This window comes from Lagopus leucura, unplaced genomic scaffold, assembly GCF_019238085.1.
Source record: "Lagopus leucura isolate 7727_CA_CO unplaced genomic scaffold, USGS_WTPT01 Super-Scaffold_100001, whole genome shotgun sequence".
NCBI classification, from domain to species: Eukaryota; Metazoa; Chordata; class Aves; order Galliformes; family Phasianidae; genus Lagopus; species Lagopus leucura.
Window position 1 is genome coordinate 75,950,262 of NW_024962262.1, and position 6,681 is coordinate 75,956,942.

General features: G+C 37.0%; 1 long non-coding RNA gene across 1 annotated transcript; it reads left to right on the forward strand.

Annotated features, from left to right (window-relative positions):
- The first annotated feature begins 434 nt into the window (after nt 1-434).
- LOC122178047 lies at nt 435-5,133 on the forward strand. Its single transcript, XR_006178224.1, has 4 exons — nt 435-691; nt 4,159-4,278; nt 4,471-4,545; nt 4,642-5,133. It is a non-coding gene; the product is annotated as an uncharacterized LOC122178047 (long non-coding RNA).
- The last annotated feature ends 1,548 nt before the right edge of the window (nt 5,134-6,681 follow it).

Consider the following 6,681-nt stretch of genomic DNA (forward strand, 5'->3'; position numbering starts at 1 on the left):
TTTTTATTTATTTATGATAATTATTTTTGTATTTGGGATATTAGAAGAACACAGTGGATTTCTTGATAGGAAACAAGACAAGACATGTATGCCTGAACATATCATGTTTCTTCCCCACGCAACCTTTACAAATTTGCTTCAAAAATCTTAGGTTTGAAGTTCTGTCATAGTTTCTGCAAAAAGGGGTAAGGGTAAACAAGGTATGAACTTAACAGTATTTACATTCAAACACTAAGCAATTTCTGAAGAGTGTGGTAGGAACCAGTTATTGCAAGAACTATTATTTAGTTTAATTGATCCCAGCTGGGCTTGGAAGAGGTTCTTGCCAAAAGCATACAAGTGCTTGCCAAGAGCCTGTCATATTTGATAGCTCACACTGTTATGAACTTGGCTAAGAGAGGTCAGTCACATAGCAAAATCTAAGCTCTCCTCTGCTGTATCCAGGCTAGCTTAAAAATGCAGACATGTTGCCAGCTGACTAGTAAGACGTTCTTCTTTCAACCTTGTTTTAAGAGGCCCCTGGTTTCTTGGAAGTGGGGGAGTGCAGCACTGAGGAGCAACGGGAAGATGTTCTACACATGGAGCATGGGCAGATGCAGCTGCTCTAGGATCCTCTGGGCATCTGTTTTCATTAAAACTTCACTTGTGCATTTGACCTATCAGCTGGATTCAGCATATGTCACTGGTAAAGGTACGCACTGTATGTAACATCACTACTTAATCAGCCTTCCTTTTCCCTTGTGAGAAATGTCTTTTTTTTTTTTTTTCAGAGTACCTCCATCTCAAGCTTTTCTGACTTAGCTGGATTAGAAAAGTTTGTGTAACAACTTAAAACAAATAATCACAACAAATACGCCATGTTTATTACAAGTGTGTTAAAGCTGATGAATTCCCCCAGTGGCTACTTCACTAATTTAAGAATACAAAACAAAATGTTAATCAGTGTGAAATATCTGATTAAGGATAATTAATTTTCTAATAAACTCTACTTTTCCTTCTCAGTTCACTTAGTAGGGATAACTTTATGTTACTTTCAGGCACTTTTTCCTGTATTAAGATTTATACTCCAGGTTTCCTTTGTCAGTTCTTTTCTATCAGACTATCACCATGGAACTCTCTGGGACTCTCCAGTGAAGCAGTTCTATTTCGTCTAAATAATTAAATATTCCTTGGACCAGAGGACTGGAACATCTACAAAGGGCTTATTTTTTTCCTTCTTCTTTATTCTTTGTTTCCCTCTTACCCAGTGAATGTTTCATTACAGAGTGGAAAAGTCCAACAGGAGAAATTAAATCAGGGAAGATCCCCCAGGTCAGGGGAATTGGCTTTTGAACAACTTTCTCCCACTGGAGTGAAACAAAGTTATCCTCATGTAGCTGGAGATCTGGCTCATTTAGTCAAAAGCACTGTCTTTCTGTTTTTCCATATAAAGACAAGAGCAATGTTGACAGTAGAATCAATGTGAGCCAACAGCGTGCCCTGCCAGCTAGGAGGGCAAACTGTATTTTGGGGTGTCTTAAGTACAGCACAGACAGCTGGTCAAAGAGGTGATTCTCCCCCTATACATAGCAGTGATCAAGCTTCACCTTAAATACTGTATGTAGTTCTGAACTCCACAATAAGGAAAAGAAATTAAGATGCTTGACTGCATCCAGGCGAGGTCAACAGAACCGGTAACAGGGTTGTGAGGAGAGGCTGAGGACATTTGGGTTGTCTGGTCTGCAGGAGGCTGAGAGGCAACCTCATTTTTCCCTGCAATGCTCTGAGGAGGGGAAACACAGGAGGAGATGCTGGGCTCTTTTACCTGGCAACCAATGGCAAGACAGTTGGGAATGGCACAAAGCTGTATTTGGAGAGGTTCAGGCCGACACTGGGAAAAATTTCTTTACCATGAGGTTGATCACACACTGAAACAGGCTTCCTAGAGAGGTGACTGGAGCTCACAGGTCATCTGAGCTCAAGAGGCATTTGGATAATGCACTTGATAATGTGCTTTTTCTTTTGTTTAGTACTCATTGGTCTGGCAGTTGGACATCATGATCTTTTCAATTCAATTATTGTATTGTATGTTACTGTATTGTACTGTTCTGCATCATACCACATTCTACTATACCATATTGTATTCTGTTCTATTCTATACAGTCCAATAGGGAAATCAAAGCCATGAACATAATTAAAAAGAAAACAAAAAACAAAACAAAACAAAAAAAAACATATTGCACAGGTTCATTATTATTACATGCAGAAATTAAGATACAGATCTGCAGGAAAGTAAAGAGTCGTAAATCTTCTAGGACACTGGTTGCAATAAAAGCTGTTTGGTACTGCTGAATTAAAATGAGTGATAAATGTATGTCTAGTTCTTTAGAATTATATATACATATATATGGCATCTTTTTTTAAACTATTTTTTTTTCAATTGTTTTCTCACCAGAGAGGCGGTCTAAACAGCTTCAAGAAATGCATTCACTTCTCCCAGTTGAGTTTTAGAATCCACTGAGGACTCACTGTGACACTGTTGCTGCTGCTATTAATAATGTATTAAAAATATTAACAAAAGTTACTAATGTTGTCAGCACTTTTGTGTAAGCAGAGACAAACACTGCAAGGGAAACACTGTTAGAAAAGCATTCAAAACTGGGTCAGTAGAATGTCAAATTGAATGATTTTAGCAATTATGTACTAGAAATGGATATTTAGGTACCAGATTATAGATGTTTATATTTTAATTAAATTCCACCCATAAGGAGCACTCAATACAAATCCGTTAAGTTGGCCAAGCGTAAAAAGGTGAAGGTGACCCATCATATGAAGCAAAGCAAGGGCTGATCTAGATCTTGGACAGAAATGGTACAACGGGAGTGGTTGGGCAGAATCACATAGAGATACGTCATTATCATTACATAGTCTTTCATACATTGCCTGGCTTATAATGCTGCCTACTTTAGTCTAGTGGGAGTTTTTATTAGCATTTGTCCGTTTTTAAGTTTCCTGGACTGAGCTAGAGCATGAAAAGTGAAGCAGTCTGATTCTGGGACTTGAGTTGAAGCCTGTGATATTGTGGGACGTTCTTGCATGGTGTTAATGGTAGGAAATCAGCAGGCTAGTACTCTGCTGACATTAGCAGGGTTTTAGGCTTTTGGCCACACCTGTAGCTTGTACCACCTTCTCTCAGACACCAAGTAAAACAGTAATCACAGTGTAGGTACTTGCCACCACATCCTGTTTAACTTGGGCAGTGCTCTTTTGGCATTTCTGTCTTGGCTTGTATTCTTGGTTGCAGGCAGAATGATTGCAACTGTTTTAGACGATGAAGGATTTCTCATGCATGGTTCTCATTTCATGACTAATAGTGTGTAGCATTAAAGAAGCTGAAGTTTGTAATATCATTTTTGGACAAAAAATAAATATATTTTTTAAAACAAAATTTAACACTTTTAGAGACTCTGATTGACTAAAACTTGGTGTAGCTTTCCAGTGAAAATGCTTCCACATTTTCCTTTGGTTCTGGTTCTGAATCTGCCCAAAAAATCATCTTTTGAAAACTTAATCTTTTTACAAACAACAAATAGCCATTTTACCAGAATTAGCTTTCAAAACTATTTTAAAAATCAATTAGAAATAGACATTTTTTTTCTTGTTTTATAAAATTGACATTAAAACAATTTTTATATGGAACAGAGTAGTGTAAATAACTCTATAGAATGAAGTGCATAGAAAACATACATGATCTTTGTAACACTGATTAAAGCGTGGCAAATAACAGAGAAAGAATATCATGTTGTCTCTGGTGCTTTATGTGTTACAGAATTTTTGTCTTTTACTCAGTGCTTAGAATGGTAAAATGTTACAACTATTGACACGATGTGGTAGAAGTAGAAATACAGCTTGTTGATTTCAACTGTGGAAAAAGACTCAAGAAAAAACTGAGTCTGCACCAGACCCCAACTCGTATCAAGGATAATGCCTTCCTACTTTAGTGACATCAGAACTGTGCTCAGAGTAACGACTGTGATGCCTTACACATATGGTTATTTAGAAAAAGATTTTTTATTGTATTTCCAAGCCAGCTCGGTACAAAAACAAAGTCAAATTTTGATTAATTGCGATTAATTAATTAATAACCTCAGGGATCTTACATATAACTTTTGTCTTCAGGGCCATGCCATCCCAGTGAAGTGCAAGTGGAGAGAGAGAAGTGAGCTGTAGAAGAGACAAGAGCCTCATGATCTGCACTTGTCTGATGCAGGAACAAGTACAGAGGATGGATAGAGTCAGGTCTGTAAGCACATACAGTGTGCCTGCCTACTATTTTCATTGTCTCATTTATTGTTCTGTTTCGTTTTGTTTTCTCTGTCATTGATATCTTTTTTCCTTTTCCAATGACACCTGAAAAAATAATCATTTCAATAATGTAATAATTTTAACTATTCAAATTTTAATATGTTCTTCCTTTTAATTTCATTTCAGAGCTTGAACACTGAAAATAATGAACAACATTTTCATGAAACACTAGCTGTCACTAGCTTCACATTCATCTATCAGGTGACCAAAATCTCAATCTGAATGTTTAGTCTGAGCTTTTATCTTTCTGTGGTCTCTTTACAACTATTGCATCCTCTTCCTTTCTGTGGCCTTCAGATCAGTCTTTGCAACTTCTAAGTGGCGGACGAAGGAAATCCCTATTGCTTGAAACAGCTCCACCTGTCTATATGAACTTGCCACATGGTTTTCTAAAATACAAACTGACAAGGCCATTTGTCTATGAAATGCTGCCGAAGTTGGTTTCAGAACTGGAGTGATGAAGCCCGGTCCTAATAGCTGTTTTCTCTTCCTTGTTGCCTTGTGTGTCAAGGAGTGTTAGCAGAGCCCTTCCCCAAAGCACAGCTATGAAATGAAGTACAATGGAATATTCCTTGAGAATTCTACTCAGATGTGAAAAGAATAAGAGTATTTTTAAAAACAGATTTTAAGTTGTTTGGCCTGAAAAGGTCAAATATGAAGAAGTGATACTTTTGCTTTATGTAAAAACTCAATCACTTCTTTAATACATACAGCATCAAAGTGGTTTAGTTAAGCTATGTTAAATTACAATTCTGTTCTTCTTTTCTTGATTATATTCAGAGTTACAAACTTGAGATCTATTGTTAAATAGGGATATTTTTCACTGTTCAGGTATGAATATTTAAACAGTGCTAAATTTCTAAGTATACAGATAAGCTAATTTGAAATTTTAAATGAATTAAATGTTCAATTTCTGAAATGATTTGTGAAGTCTTGCTTGATTCTTGAGTGCTTCCAGGTGCTTCAATAAAACATGGTACCAAAAAATCCAGTATTCTGTTTCTGCAATTCACTATTTAACCTCATTCTCGCTAATCTAGTATGAACTTCAAATTCATTTGACAGTACAGTTTTCAACTTTATAGATGAACCAGACATTAAAATTCACACAGCTTATAATTTAAATGGAAAATGGCAGAAAAATAAGAGATCATTAGGGCTTGCATTGCTAAAATCAGAGCCATCTGACCTCCTTTAACAATTACTGCATTTGATACTCTATAACTTTCATAGACTAATATTGCTGACAAATGGCCTGGTTTTACAGAGGGTAGTTTAGCTCACTGGATCCAAAGGCAAATAAAAGAAAAGCCAATAAGCTCATGGCTGTTAACATGCTGGCAGCCCCTGGCCACCCCACATTTACCCCACTCCACAGTGTGCAGAAAGACCTCTGGCCAGCTGCAATGGGAAGTTCCACCCCATATTATTCTCATTACATATATACAGGCACCTATAGCAGAAGTGAAGAGTTCACATTCTTTGTGCATTCTATGAGAGAGAAAAAGCAAACGGTCAGTCAGATGTTTGTCATTTGTCAGCACCTCCACCTGGTGCTCTGTCCTTTAGAGAGCAGTGGGTTGAGTGTCAGTTAGTCTCTGCCTGGGGTACATGATGGTTTTCCTCAAATTCAGTACTTGTTACTTCAATAACAGTCTTTAATTTTGGATATTTCTGTTTTCTTGTCTACTATTCTATTGTTTTGAAATTCTTTTATTACTAAATGCTGGACAAAGCTCATTTCAAGCATTCTGTTACACCATTTTCTTTGTGTGTACCACACACAACAGGGTTTTTCTTTCAAGTGCTGTATTTCATTTAAAACTGATTGCACAATTTTAGTGCCTGTGCTCCTCTTTAGCAATCCTGGCTTTTTCAACCTTTTTTTTTTTTTTTTTTTTTTTTTTTTCTGTTGCTAGATAGGAAGGAAAAACTGACATTTTCTTATGTAACAGAACCAGGTTGTAGTACAGTGAAACTGGAGAAGCTCTGCCAAGTATTCCAGCTGTACTCCCCAGCTATAGTTCTGCTCCTTCTCATGTCTCAGACAACCAGTGCTGTTTCTGAGTGCTTCTGTTATCAGCAGGGATAATCTTCGTACGTCAGCTTCACAGCTTTCCATTTAGTCCAAGACATGTTTGCCTCAAATATAAGCAAACACAAGTTTTGTAGTACATTTTGTCCGCACAGACTGACATCAGTTTTTAATAGTTACGATACCACTACAGACCAGTACTGTTAGTGCCAGATCTTTTCTGAATCTTTTTTTACTCCATTTCCCGATGTTTTGGTTGATGTTCAGTATTTGTACTGCCACTTCAGATTTCTCATAATACA